General features: G+C 39.5%; 1 long non-coding RNA gene across 1 annotated transcript in view; it reads right to left on the bottom strand.

Annotated features, from left to right (window-relative positions):
* Positions 1-5,850, bottom strand: part of LOC103099035 (uncharacterized) — a 113,408-nt gene extending 107,558 nt beyond the window's left edge. Inside the window, exon 1 of the long non-coding RNA XR_008912767.1 lies at positions 5,777-5,850. This is a non-coding gene — a long non-coding RNA (uncharacterized LOC103099035). The remainder of the gene's footprint in view (positions 1-5,776) is intronic.
* Positions 5,851-13,368: the final 7,518 nt, after the last annotated feature.

Raw genomic sequence — 13,368 nt, 5'->3', positions numbered from 1 at the left:
TTCTTCTCATTAGGCAAACCTAATCATGAGTATTTTGACCAGTGACTCAATTAATCTAGCAATTATTTATTAAGCTCTCCCTATGTGCCAAGAATTAAGGAGGTGATTGTACAAAGACTAAAGTGAAATATGTGGCCCCTGCCCTTATGGAGCTTAGATTTTATTGGAGGAAGCAAAATGTACATATGTAGGACACCGTGGACTATAAAAAAAAATTAGTCTCTACTGATAAAAAATATTATGTTTTGTAAGGTTTATTAAGATTATTAGAAATCAAGGATACAAAATGATAAACCACATGCCTACGGCTGATTAGCCCATTCACATTTTACTCACTTTACTTACTTTACTCTTGCCATCTCCAAGTAGAGGAAGAGAGAGGCTGAAGTAGGCATTACAGCCAGTTTAAATACAAATTGTGATCTCGCCCAGGTGGGGACTCAGGTGAGATTATAGGAAATTCTGGGAAGTACCAAGGACTTCTGGTGATTAAAGTCTGGGGTTAAAATCTCCATTTTACAGGACAGAGCACTGGGCTTGGCATCAGGAAAATTCATCTTCATGAGTTCAGTTCTGTCCTAAAATGTGTACTAGTTGTGTGACCCTGGGCAAGTCACTTCACCCTGTTGGCCTCAGTTTCTTCATCTATAAAATGAGCTGGAGAAGAAAATGGAAAACCATTCCAGTATCTTTGCCAAGAAAACTCCAAAATAGTGTCATGAAAAGACAGAAATGATGAAACAACACATCAGCAAAATGGGCATATATATATAGAGAGAATCTGTTACACATATTTTATATATGTATGTACAAAATAAATGCAAGCTGATTTGGTAAGGCAAAGAATAGCTACTGGCTGGAGCTACGGGGATGAGGAAAGGCTTGATGTAAAAGTGATACAAAAGGAAACCCATATTCTAAGAGTTGGGGGTCAAGGAATGCATTCCAGCAATGGGGTTGGAGGAGAGCAAAAAAAGATGTAGTTTCAAAGTAATGGAGAAAGGAGTGTTATGTAAACATGTTTACATAGCATGGAATGGTGTGTGAAAAGAATTAGAAGAAGAATTCAATGCCAAAACATAGAATCACAGCATCTCAAAATGAATAACAAACAGATGTGAGAACCAAAAAAATCTAAGTAATATGGGGCTCCTTAGTGCTCCCATGCCAATAATGTAAAGGAAAATGGGCTTTGCTTCTTGTTTAGTTATTTTTCAGTCATGTCTGACTCTTCATGACCCCATTTGGGGTTTTCTTGGCAAGATAATGGAATGGTTTGCAATTTCCTTCTCCAGCTCATTTTGTAGTTGAAGAAATTAGATAAACAGGGATAAGTGACTTGACCAGAGTCACACAGCTACTAAGTGTCTGAGGCCATGTTTAAATTTGGGAAGATGAGTCTTCCTGACCCAGATCCAGCATTCAAGTTGCCTTAGGCTTCATAGAAGGTAGTCTACTTGCCAACCATAGAGAAAATGTCAACATCATGTGAGATATGTACCAAGATGCTTGGGGAACAGATATAAGCTAAGTGTGAATAAAGAAGATGGAGAGTAAGAGTGGAGTTGCATGGAGAAAAGTAGAGGTTCTTGCCATGATGGAGACTTTTGTCAGAGCCTGCCTATGACCATAGCATGTATGCTGGCCTCTGATACTCTACTGAGGAAGACCGCAGAAGAAACAAAGCACCTGGGATGTGGTCTAAACAGTGAGAAATATTGTCAATAAAGCAGCACTCCCTACGTTCTGGCTTTAAAGAGCCTAGGAGGATGGCTATTGGGGACATTGACCCTGTATAGAGCTAGCTGACAATCTAGAGGTAGAACCTTTAAAGACAACTCTAGTACTGAGGGACCACAGAGGTTATGCCAGTACCGAAAGTCCAGTTTGAATTACCAGCTTCATGAGTTTTCACATGGAAGTTCTGATTTCCACACTATTTTGAAGGGTGTGGGATATCGTGGGGCAGAGTAGGTAGACCTTGAAATCTATTCTAAGGGATGTGGCTTGGTGGATTGAGAGTCAGGTCCAGAGACGGGAGGTCCTGGGTTTAAATCTGATGTCAGACACTGCCTCGCTGTGTGATCCTGGGAAAGTCATTGAATCTCCATTGTCTAGCAATTATCATTCTTTTGCCTTGGAACCAAGACACAGTACTGATTCTAAGACAGAAGGTAAGGATGTTCAAGGTTGTTTTTCCTATATGTTTTACCCTAATATTTTGTTTTAATCAAATGTTTTCTCTTTAATTCATTCTTTATGGCTACTCCGGGCACAAGGGATGTTCTGGTGAAGTGATCAAGCTAGGACTTACACAAATATGATTGCCCACAACATCCCACATGAACCTGAAATCATAATTTTCAGGGGGCTCTTATTACATTAGTATTTGAAGGAGGAAATCTGAAAATTAACTTAAATGGCACAGCTTATTCCCCAAGAACTGGAGATTAATAAGGTGTCATTTTACATAGTCCTCTTTTCCTCAACTGTAACATCTCATAGAAATCCAAGAATTATGTTATAGTTAAGGGCAAGTAAACTTAGATTTGCTCTGGATCTAAGAACAACCTCCCATTTTAGGAGCCAGATTAACTTGGTCATTTAAGAAAAACAAAACAATCTCCCTTATTGGGGGAGCAGGATGGCAGGGAAGATGAGGAAAGACAGCAAGTTACCAGAGGGAATTAGTTCTCTGCCTTTGATTGACATCCGAATTTAGATCACTGAGAAGCTACAGAAAGTCTTCCTGACCTTTCATGATTCCCTCTCCAAAGGTCAAAGTGGGAACTCAGTGTTTCTTGCCAAGGAATTTCTTTGGCTAGGGGTTTGGGGAGAGGGTAGCAACCATTGGAGAAGAGGGAATAGGATGTGGAACTAAAATGAGACAGTCTATCTTTTTTGCCACTTCTCATCCCTGAAATCAACTTAACCATTCACATGTATAAAATGTGTTGATATCTAAAAAGGAGGAGGGTTCTCCTTGGTCTCATGAGGGCTAAAGTTGCCCATGGAATAGCAGTGTGAAGTGGGCAGTGCCAGGCAAATTAAGAAACTCTGATTGGTTCTTGAGTTATGAAAGACCAGCCTACAGTGAAGGGAAATAGAAACCAGAGAGACAGGAAGTGAGGTGGAGAAAACTGCTTATAAAAGCTAGCAGAGGGCATTCTGATTCATTCTCCTTGGTGGCTCTTGCTGAGGGAGGACATCTGTGATGGCGTCTCTGCATTGGATTTTTGCTGTGTTGGAAGAGGGATTCTTCTGTGTTGATGGCTCCAGGAGTTTGGCTTTGGTGACTTGCTTGGGTTGAAGAAACCCTGACCAGAGACACTGGCCTTTCAGCTCTTCTCCTATCTTTGGTGGGACACTCTCTTCAGTGAGGCACTTGGATCCAGACTTATAGAATTTAGCTAAGCAATATTTTCTACCTCCTTCCTACATTTCCATTATTATCTCTACCTTGCTGTAATAAAGCTACTAGAGTTACTAACAGTCATGTGACTTGAGTTAATTTTTGTAAATGAAGACCACAGCATTTTTTTTATTCTCCTATTTGTCAAATCCATTTTAATTATTACACAGAAAGAGCACTGACTAGTCTGACGGGGCACCAAAAGTCCTGAGTTCTAGAACCAGTTGTGGCATCAACTTCCTGTGTGTACCAAAGTAAAATATTTCCCCTCCTTAGGCTTTAATTTCCACCTTTACCAGATGAAGGAATGAAATTAAATGATCTTAAAGGTCCCATCTAGCTTTCCCTGTCTAGGAGCCTACCCATATATCTTTAACTAATTAAAAGAAATGTCAAGTGGAATAATTTCCAATTGTTCTAATACAATAAATAGTGACTTTGTGAATCTATTTTTTATACCCGTGTTTATACTATGAAGCTCAAATAACATTAGAAGATATGAATGACCATTGACCTTCCAAATGAAAACTTACATTTTCCAACTCCAACAGTCAGCTTTAAAAAAAAATAGTATTGAAAGTGTTTACCTTAGCAAAGAAAAGGGGAAGCCAAGACTTGTGTTGACAGAGTTTGACTGTTAAAGAAAAGTACATACCTGCAGGGGGAACCATGTTTAACAAGAAACATGCCATAAGGCTCTGTTATTTATTCAGAGCCAGGCACTGACATCCCAAACATAAGATCAGAAGGCTCATGTGAAGACTTGCTTGAGTCTATCAAAAGTCATACATCCCAGCCAAGATGAAAATGAAAAGAAGGAACTAAACAGAGGCTGAGAGAGTAAATGCCCATGAGGCCTCTAGGATCCCAGAGTTCCAAAAACAATCTATTTTGTCCACCTTTCCCTACTCTGGCATTAGCACTTTCTCCCTATTATTTCTACTCTACCCACCATCTTCTTGCTCAGCTGAAAAATGCTTTGCTCAAGATTCAGCTCTGGAAAAAGTCTGACTTTTCAGTAAAGGAAATGGACTCCCCAGTTTTCATCTCCCTGAGTCACCACTATCACCTCAGCTTCCTAAAGAAAGTTGCTAGTTGAGGAAATGGGATGCCAGGGAAGTTTTTTTAAAGCATACATTGGGGGTCACTAGGTGGCTCAGTGGATTGAGAGCTAGGCTCAGAGATGGGAGGCCTTTGGCTCAAATCTGGCCTTAGACTCCCTAGCTGTGTGCCTCTGGGCGAGTCACTAAACCCTCATTGCCTAGCCTTTATCATTCTTCTGCCTTGGAACCCATATCCAGTATTAATTCTAAGACCAAAGGTAAGGGCTTAAAAAGAAATAAAAAATAAAAAGGCATTCATTGTACACGTTGATTCTCACTTATAAAAGGGGATGCTACACATAGAAGCATCACAGTATGAATTACAGAGTGATTAGAACAGAATTCAATAATTTATAAATACAAGTTAGCTCTGTTGGGAGTCTAATAATCAATTTGGTTGGGACATAGACAATTTTTGCAATGCTGCTAATTAACCTTTTTATATTTCATCTTCACTGACTGCAATTCATTTAAAGAGCAAATATGATCTTCTTTCTAGTAGCCCCTCTCTCTGCAATGTTGATTTTTCTTTTGGTGCTAGCCAATGCTCTAATTCTGCCAGTACTCTAATTGTAATTGTTTTGAGAGATGCTTCAGTTTCTCACCAACCCTCAAAAAAACATTCAGGGCTATTAAATTTACACAAGATCAGTGCTGAAAGAAAAAAATAAGCTTAAGAGAGAAAAAGGATAGTTGGGAGCCCTGGAACAAAGCCAAGGTATTGCCTATGTTCCATGTGGGGAACTATGTTTCCATTATGTTAGGGAAAGAGATGAGGCATCATTCTTCACCCATCACAGAAATCACATCTTATTTCCAGGTGATAAGCTACAGCCTATAAGATGGATACAAAATTCCAGGCAAGATGGAAAGGAAGGGACTAAAGAGGGGCAAAGAGAGTAAAAGCTCCCATGAAATGCCAGGGATTCCCATGGGGCCTTTAAGGACCCCAGTTTCAGAAGTAATTTATTTTGTCCCCCTTTCCCAACCCTAGCCTCAGCACTTTCTCCCTATTATCCCTACTCAACTATCTATCTTTTTCCTCAGCTTCAAAATGCTTTGCTCAGGATTCAACTCTGTGAAAAGTTTGACTTTTCAGTAGAAGAAATGAGCTTCCCAATTTTTACTTCCTTCTCTTCTTTTATGAGATGTGTCAACCTACCTATATAGGCTATCAAAGGGCTAGGGGTCAACTAGGAGACCACTTGGGATCTATCACATCATTATAAAACACCTAAAAATATTGTTAGTATTGAACTACCTCATGGCTGGGAGCAGCCAGGATGTCCATCATCTCCAAACACTCCAACAATGATTCACATTGTCCTTAGAATCCCTGGAAGATTCCAGTGGCATTCAAAATACATGCTTTGTAGAATGGCCTCTGTAGGGTCTTTTAGCCTTGATATACATATAAAGTATTGATATTAATACATTTCTGCCTTGATACATTTATAAAGTGAATTATCACTACACAGAGATGAAATAGTACAGGCAGTGAATCAACATTCATTTATTAAACACCTACTATAAGAAACATTTATTATATGCCAGGAATTGTGCTAGGGATACAAATACAATAAATAAAACAATACCTATCCATGAAGGCTTCCGTTCTGACATATATACAAATAATTATAATAAAATACATTGGAGAGGGCAACTAGACAGGCATGAATGAGGTAGACAACATGATGAGGTAGAAAGAGTCCTGGATTTCTGAGACAAGGGATCTACATTTAAAATATTAGTCATACTCTAAACAATCACTCTAGTGCAAATATTAATAATATGGAAATAGATCTTGATCAATGACACATGTAAAACCCAGTGGAATTGCTCATTGGCTATGGGAGGGGGTGGGAGGAAGGGAGGGAGAGAGCATGAATCATGTACCCAAGGAAAAATATTCTAAATCAATTAATTAAATAAAATTTTTCAAATTAAAAAAAAAATCTTAGTCATACCATTTTTGCCTCTGTAACCTTGGGCAAGTTACTTGGCATCTGGGACCCTCTGTTTCCTCATCTGTGAAATAAGGGGGTCGGACTATATAGTTATAGTGTTGTGATGATGCTATGATCCTATCTGGTATAGAAGAAAACAAGATAGGTTTGCAAAACATTTTAGAAATGTTATCTCATTTACTTCCCACAAAACCTTGTAAGATAAGTTTTATTATTATCTCCTTTTTATAAATGAGGAAAGAGAGGTTGACAGGTTAAATGTCTTGCCTGGAGCTATCCAGTTAGTATGATTCTAAGGCAGAATTCAAACTCATATTTTCCTGCCTCCAAGTTCAGGATTCTTTCTATCCATTATGCCATGTAGCTGCCCCAGTATGCTTTTAAATGTGTTATCTTATTTGATTCTCAGAATAATTTTTAATTTTTTTTTTATAAATGAGAAACGTAAGGCTTGAAGTAAGTAAATGACTTGCCTAGTATCTGAGACGTGACTTAAATTCAGGTCCTCCTGACTCCAAGTCTAGCCCTCTACTAAAGCCATCTAGCTAAGGCTCAAATAAGAATCACACAATATGCAAAGGCATTATTGGTGTCCCAATTTATAGCAATAGAAGAAATTTAGATGAGATTATAGATGAAAGTAGTGAATTCAAATCCATTAACATTTATTGGTTTAGTAACTGCTATGTACAAACTCCTTTCCTAGGTATTGAGGAGACAAATGCCAAAACCAAATTATCCCTGCCCTCAAGGAGTTTGCATTCTACTCTATGTAGGTGTATCCGCCCTCAAAACTTCTAAAATTGTTGTGGGAATCAAATGAAATGGTATATGAGGGGCATTTTATAGAGTTTTGTAGAGATGTTAACTTATCATTTCTGTTTAATACTTGTTCCTTTCCCTGAAGAGCAAATCCCAAAGTATCAGGAAGAATCTCTCCAAATAAAGTGTGGTTTGGGGTCCTTATATTTATTCAGAACAATCTCTCACAACTGAGAAATAAAGGAAACAAAAGGGATAAAGTTCCACCCCTTCTAGCATCCCCATTCTTATTTTGTTCCACAAAGAAACAAGACTAGGAACTGTCCATCCCCTACCTCCATCATCAGCAATTCTCCAGGCCAGTCTCCCCATTGCCTCTTACCCAGGTAAGAAAGGAATGAAGGCAGATGAGAATGAGACAACAAACTGCCTCCATTGCTAAAGTCTGCCATTCCCTTTGACCATCCTTGTTCCATTGGCTTGAGCTTCTGTTCCTTATTCTTTTGCCTGGAGTTTAGAATTATTTTCATTTCTGTATTTTGTTGCTGTCTATTTACCATCTGGTGTATTTGCTGCCTTGAACTTCATGTGTGTGTGTGTGTGTGTGTGTGTGTGTGTGTGTGTGTGTGTGTGTGTGTGTGTGTGTGTGGCAGAAATACAGAATCATTGAACTTCAGAGTCTCAGAAGTCATCTTCTGAGCCATCAGAAGTCCAATTCAAGTACAGAATCTTAAGTACAGCATCTTTCATGAGTGGTCCTCTAACCTCCTATTGAAACCCTCCTGTGATAGGAAGTTCACTACCTACTTAGGCAGACCATTCCACTTTAGAATAGTTTTCTCTGTTAAGAGGCTATTCCTCATAATGAGCATCTCCCCCTAACTTCTCTCCATGGCTCTTCGGAGATGAATTGCTTTTCCATGAGCAAAATTCCTCAAACACATCCCCTTCCCAAAGTCTTCTCCTGGCTAAATATTCCTGATTTCTGCCCTCTGCTGGAGATGTTCTGATCTTCCAAAAATGTAGCCCCTACAAATGAACAGGGTCATCCAGATGTGGCCAGACCTGGTGGAACGCATACCAAGCATCTTATTCACTTAAATATTTATTGACTTTAAGGTTTATTGACTGAAAATATATATGTGTTTATTTGCATGTTGTCTCTCCCCTCCCACCCTTATTTGAATGTGAATTCCTTAAGTGAAGGGACCACATAGTTGCCCATCTTTGTATCCTCTTGTATATGTGTCTGGCATCTAGTGAGTGCTTAATAAATACTTGTTGCCTAGATGGCATTTTAGCTCTAGAGCCATCATCCTAATCATAATTTATATCTTTATAAAACTACAAATAGTAAAATGTAAAAAGTACCTTTCTCAAAACTACCTTGTGACATAGTAATATGGGCTTTATTAGGTCCATTTTTCAGGTAAAGAAACAAAGGATCAGAAAAGGTAAGCAACTTACCTAGGGTCATACAACCAAGAGATGGAGCCACGATATAAACTCCTGCTCCTAAGTCTCATAGTAAATCTTTTGATTCATCATGTTCTGATGTTGAAAACCACAGACATTTTGTGAAAAACTGGAAGAAAAGGGAGCTCCTCATCCAGAATGGTGTCTCCATTCCCTTTTTGCTTCTCTGTTTGCCTCATGCTCTCAGTTATAAATAAGCTGCTTCTTGCATGTTGTTTTCCTGTGATATGCTCCCAACAGGCTTCCAGGGCTGTTTGTCCTAAGACTGGAGCTAGAAGTTCCAGGTTTGAAAGCTCAGGCTCTATTCCAGAGGGATGCCAGCATCTCAGCATTAGATGATTGAAAGATGGGCCCATCCCACCACCATCCTAATAGGCCTTGTCTTGTCTGCCAAGTAGATGAAGAGTTTCTCCAATGGAAGAGGAAAATCTTAGGGCAGGTCTGAAATAAATCAGAGCCAAATGATTATGTCCAAAGTATGGATTGATGTGTTAAATATAGTCAGTAAGCCTCATCTCCAAGTCTCACTGACGTAGGAGAAAAGAAGCTACATCATCATAATGTCACCACTAACATTGTTAGCATAGTTGGCGTCATCTGGCATCTCTGTAACTCCTAGGGTGGAAAACCCCTTCAGCAATGCATATCAGCAGCTGATCCATCACTTAGCCTCAGATAGCTCTCTGGGGACATTGAGAGGGTAAGTATCTTGCCCAAGATCGTGCAGCTAGTCTAGGTCAACTAGAACTTAAACTTAAGTGCTTTTTGACTTCAGGGATGTCCTTTTATCTTCTCCATCACACTGCCATGTCACACTTTATGGGATGAAGAATTCTCCAGTCACCCTACCAGCTTAGCAGAGTAGGAATTATCAGCCCCATTTTACAGTTATCATTTGCTCTAGGTAACATAGCTTATGAAGTGGAAGTCCAGCCCTCAATACTCCCAGTCTAGTGCTCTTTTCATCACACTCCCCTACTTTTTTAAAGTGCATCTTGGCACCAGCTACCAAGAAAACAAAAGATATGTGCCCTTGAGTATGTGGGTATCCTTACCACCCCCTTGTTCACAACTACCCTCCGTGCTAGTGTTTGGTCCAGATATTTCAACTCCAGGCTAGAAGCATCTCTAAGGCTTTGCCTCTCTCGGTTTCCAGGCAGCTAATGCTCTGTTGATGTTGGCTCTGGAGCCAGATGATTTGCTGGGTGGCTCAATTAGAAAGAGACAGCACAATAAAGCAGTGTCTCCCCTAAAACACTGTTGAGTTGTTTGGTTTTGTTTTCCACTCACTGATTACCGGAGTATCCTTTGAGGCAGGAGTGGAGCAGCTGTGTTTGCAAGCTCAAATTCCCCCTATTAATTAATGAGTCGGTTAATTAATTACTGGCTTACACATGAGCTCCATAGTTTGCCTGGCCACTGGGACTGCCATGAGATTGGACTGAAGCTTCCTGATGGGACCTGGGATGCCTGGACCATTTAGATTGGAGGACTGTGTCCTGGGCCATCCACAGCCCAAAGGTAAAAGAAATGGGCAAGTGAGTAGGAGGAACCCCACGCAGAGGAGCCTGTGAATGGTCCATAATTGATCCTCCCCTTTGGCACATTTCCCTGGAATCCCATTCATTCCCAAAGCAGCTCTTGCCTCTCTTTCTCTGTATACTTATCCTGGGTCAATATCCTGAACAGTGAGAAATTAACCAATAAAAATGTAATAAGCACCTATTTATTAAGCACACGAGGCACCATGATATATGGGGAGATAAATAAAAGTGGAAAACAAAAGTGAACTTACATTCTGACCTAGGTAGACAATGTGTATATATATTGGAGAAGAAGATAAGCATCTATTTGCATAACGCCTACATTACATTGCCAGGGACTATGCTAAGAACTTTAAGAAATATTATATCAGGACAGATAGGTAACTCAGTGGATTGAGAACTAGACCTGGAGTAAGGAGGACCTGAGTTCAAATCTGTCCTCAGATACTTTAGCTGTGAGATCCTGAACAAGTCATTTAACCTTGATTGCCTCGCCTTTGCTGCTCTTCTGTCTTAGAAATAATACAAATATATATATATTTTTTCTCATTTTATCCTCATAAAAACTCTAAGATATAGATACTATTATAACCCACATTTTACAGTTCAGGACACTGAGTCAAAAAGAAATTAAACAACTTGCCCAGGATTACACAGCTGGGAAGTATCTGTGGTCACATTTGAACTCAGGTCTTCCTGATTCTAGACTTGGTGCTCTATCCACTGCATCCCACCAAGCTCCCTATATATAGGTAAATAACTATAATATACATAAGGTGATTTGAAGGGTAAGGGACCAGCAGCTGGAGGAAAGAAGGAAAGACTCATGGAGAAATAGCACTTAAGACCTGAAAGAAATGAGAGAGCTTGAGAGAGGGCAGGTGAGAAGGGCATCTAGTTATGGTTATAGGCAAAGGCACAGAAGGAGGAGATTGTGGTTTCTACAAGGAGAAGGCAAGAGAAAGCTCTAGTAACTAAACCACAGGTGGTGTGGGAGGAAATATTGAACAACCAGCTGTGAAAAATAGACTGGGACCTTTAAATGCCAAACAGGAGAGTTTATATACTCTTTGACATCAAGAGCGGCCGATTCCTATCACAAACTATCCTACCCTTATCTGAGTCTTCTCTAGAATATGAAGCAATTTTCTTTTAGGGAAAGGGTAGAAATATGACTACAGTTGTGTATTTAAATGCTTGTCATTTACTCATTCATCCAAGTAACCCCGGGCACTTACTAGCTCTGTGAGAGTATGGACAAATCACTTCCTCTCTACTTTCTTTATGTATTAAAAAAAAAAAAATAAAATAAATCTATAAAAAATAAAATGAAATAAAATAATGCCTCACAGGGTTGTTGTGAAGATCAAATGAATTAACCCATAAAATGCTTTGCAAACGTTCAATTTTTCTAAATGCTATCTAGCATTAGACATGAAATATTATAATATAATGTAATGAAATTTAATATAATGTATGATATATAATATAGCATAATACACTGTAATAAATATAATATAGAATAACATAATATTATAATATGATATGATATAATATGGTATAATATAACAAAATAATATAATTTAATTTAATGTAATAAAATGTAATATGATGAAATGTAATATAATGTATGGTATATAATATAATAAATATGACATCATATCATATACTAATATATGATATATGATATGATATGATATGATATGATATGATATGATATGATATGATATGATATGATAATATTTTTATTGTGGTGGTTATCATCCATCACAAGCCCTGAACAAGAGTCTTGGGCTTCTAGGGTAAACTCTGGCCCTTCTCCAGCTGCAGGGCCTCAGAAAAAAGTCACTTCTTTTTCATGAACCTCAGTTTCCTCATCTAAATGCTCTCTGAGGTCCTCTTCCAGCTCCCAGTGAGCTCCTTTAGTCCGAGGCATCCATGAATCTTGCTTTTCTGCCACTAGAGGGCAGACGGTCCTTGGGTTGCAATCTGGTCTTGGCCCTTGGGTCTGTCTTCCCCTTGATGCTCAGTTCTACACATCTCAGATGCCTGGATGGATTCAGAGCTGCCAGAGACTCAAGAGAAGCCAGTCTCACTAAAGAGACAAGAGACTGACAATTCCTCTTCTCTTGGGGTGATTGCATTATTAAAGGATTAATACAGAGAGAAGATGGGTGATGGAACGAGGGCCAGCCCTGGCAACAGGAAAATCATGGAATCCAAAATTTTGCATTGGAAGGGATTTCAGAAGTAATCTGGCACATCTCTCCCCATTTTACAGGTTAGGAAAGTGAGAATACAAGAATGGCATCAGAGGTAGGATTTGAACCCCAGGCCTCTGATGCTAGAGGTCCTGTTCTTTCTACTGAATCACATAAGTTCCCCCAAATCCCCAAATGCTGGTTACAAAACTCTGGATGAACTTCACTTGATTTCTCAATGCCCCAAGTCACTCTCTTTGGACTATAAATTGCCACACAGCTAAAAAAAACCTTAGGGTTGAGGAAGGGAATTTTTGGTAACGTTGAAATCACAAGTTCCAATAATAACTAGTAGAGAAAGCAGTGCATAAGCCAAAAGAATGAATCTCTAATGGTGAAATTTCAGACACACAAGTGAGGGAAAATGCCCTCCGATCATGTTGAATTAGGGCCTGCTTCTTTTGTCCACTTGGGTGGATTACCACCAACTTCTCAATCCCCCCAATTAATCCTGTCTCTATACCTCGTCCATCAAGGGTTCCAAGCCAGTTTAAGTTCCCCTTTCTACTATTTCAAGGTCTCAACTGTCAGTCTTAAGTGGAAAGCAGGGTACAGCCAGCCTCAAGGGGGAGGCCCAGCAGCACTAAAATTCCAAGTTTCAGGTTTCTTTTGTCCCAGGGCCAAGCGAGTTTGGGCATATGCCCTTATCACCTGGGGCTTCTTGTGTTATATTCTATATCCAGATGAAGGAGCCCTCGTTCCATGGAGACGTCTTTCCGGAGTGGGGAGAAACGTTGCCGGGTCTGCTCCACTCGCGTTTCTTCTTTGGTGAGAGCTAACATGGACTCCCACTTCTGGGGATCCCCAGGCTTCCATTTCTGGAAAGTGCCAATTTCTTCACTG

Source organism: Monodelphis domestica, chromosome 6, assembly GCF_027887165.1.
Source record: "Monodelphis domestica isolate mMonDom1 chromosome 6, mMonDom1.pri, whole genome shotgun sequence".
Classification (NCBI taxonomy): Eukaryota; Metazoa; Chordata; class Mammalia; order Didelphimorphia; family Didelphidae; genus Monodelphis; species Monodelphis domestica.
This window is presented reverse-complemented; position numbering and strand designations above follow the sequence as displayed.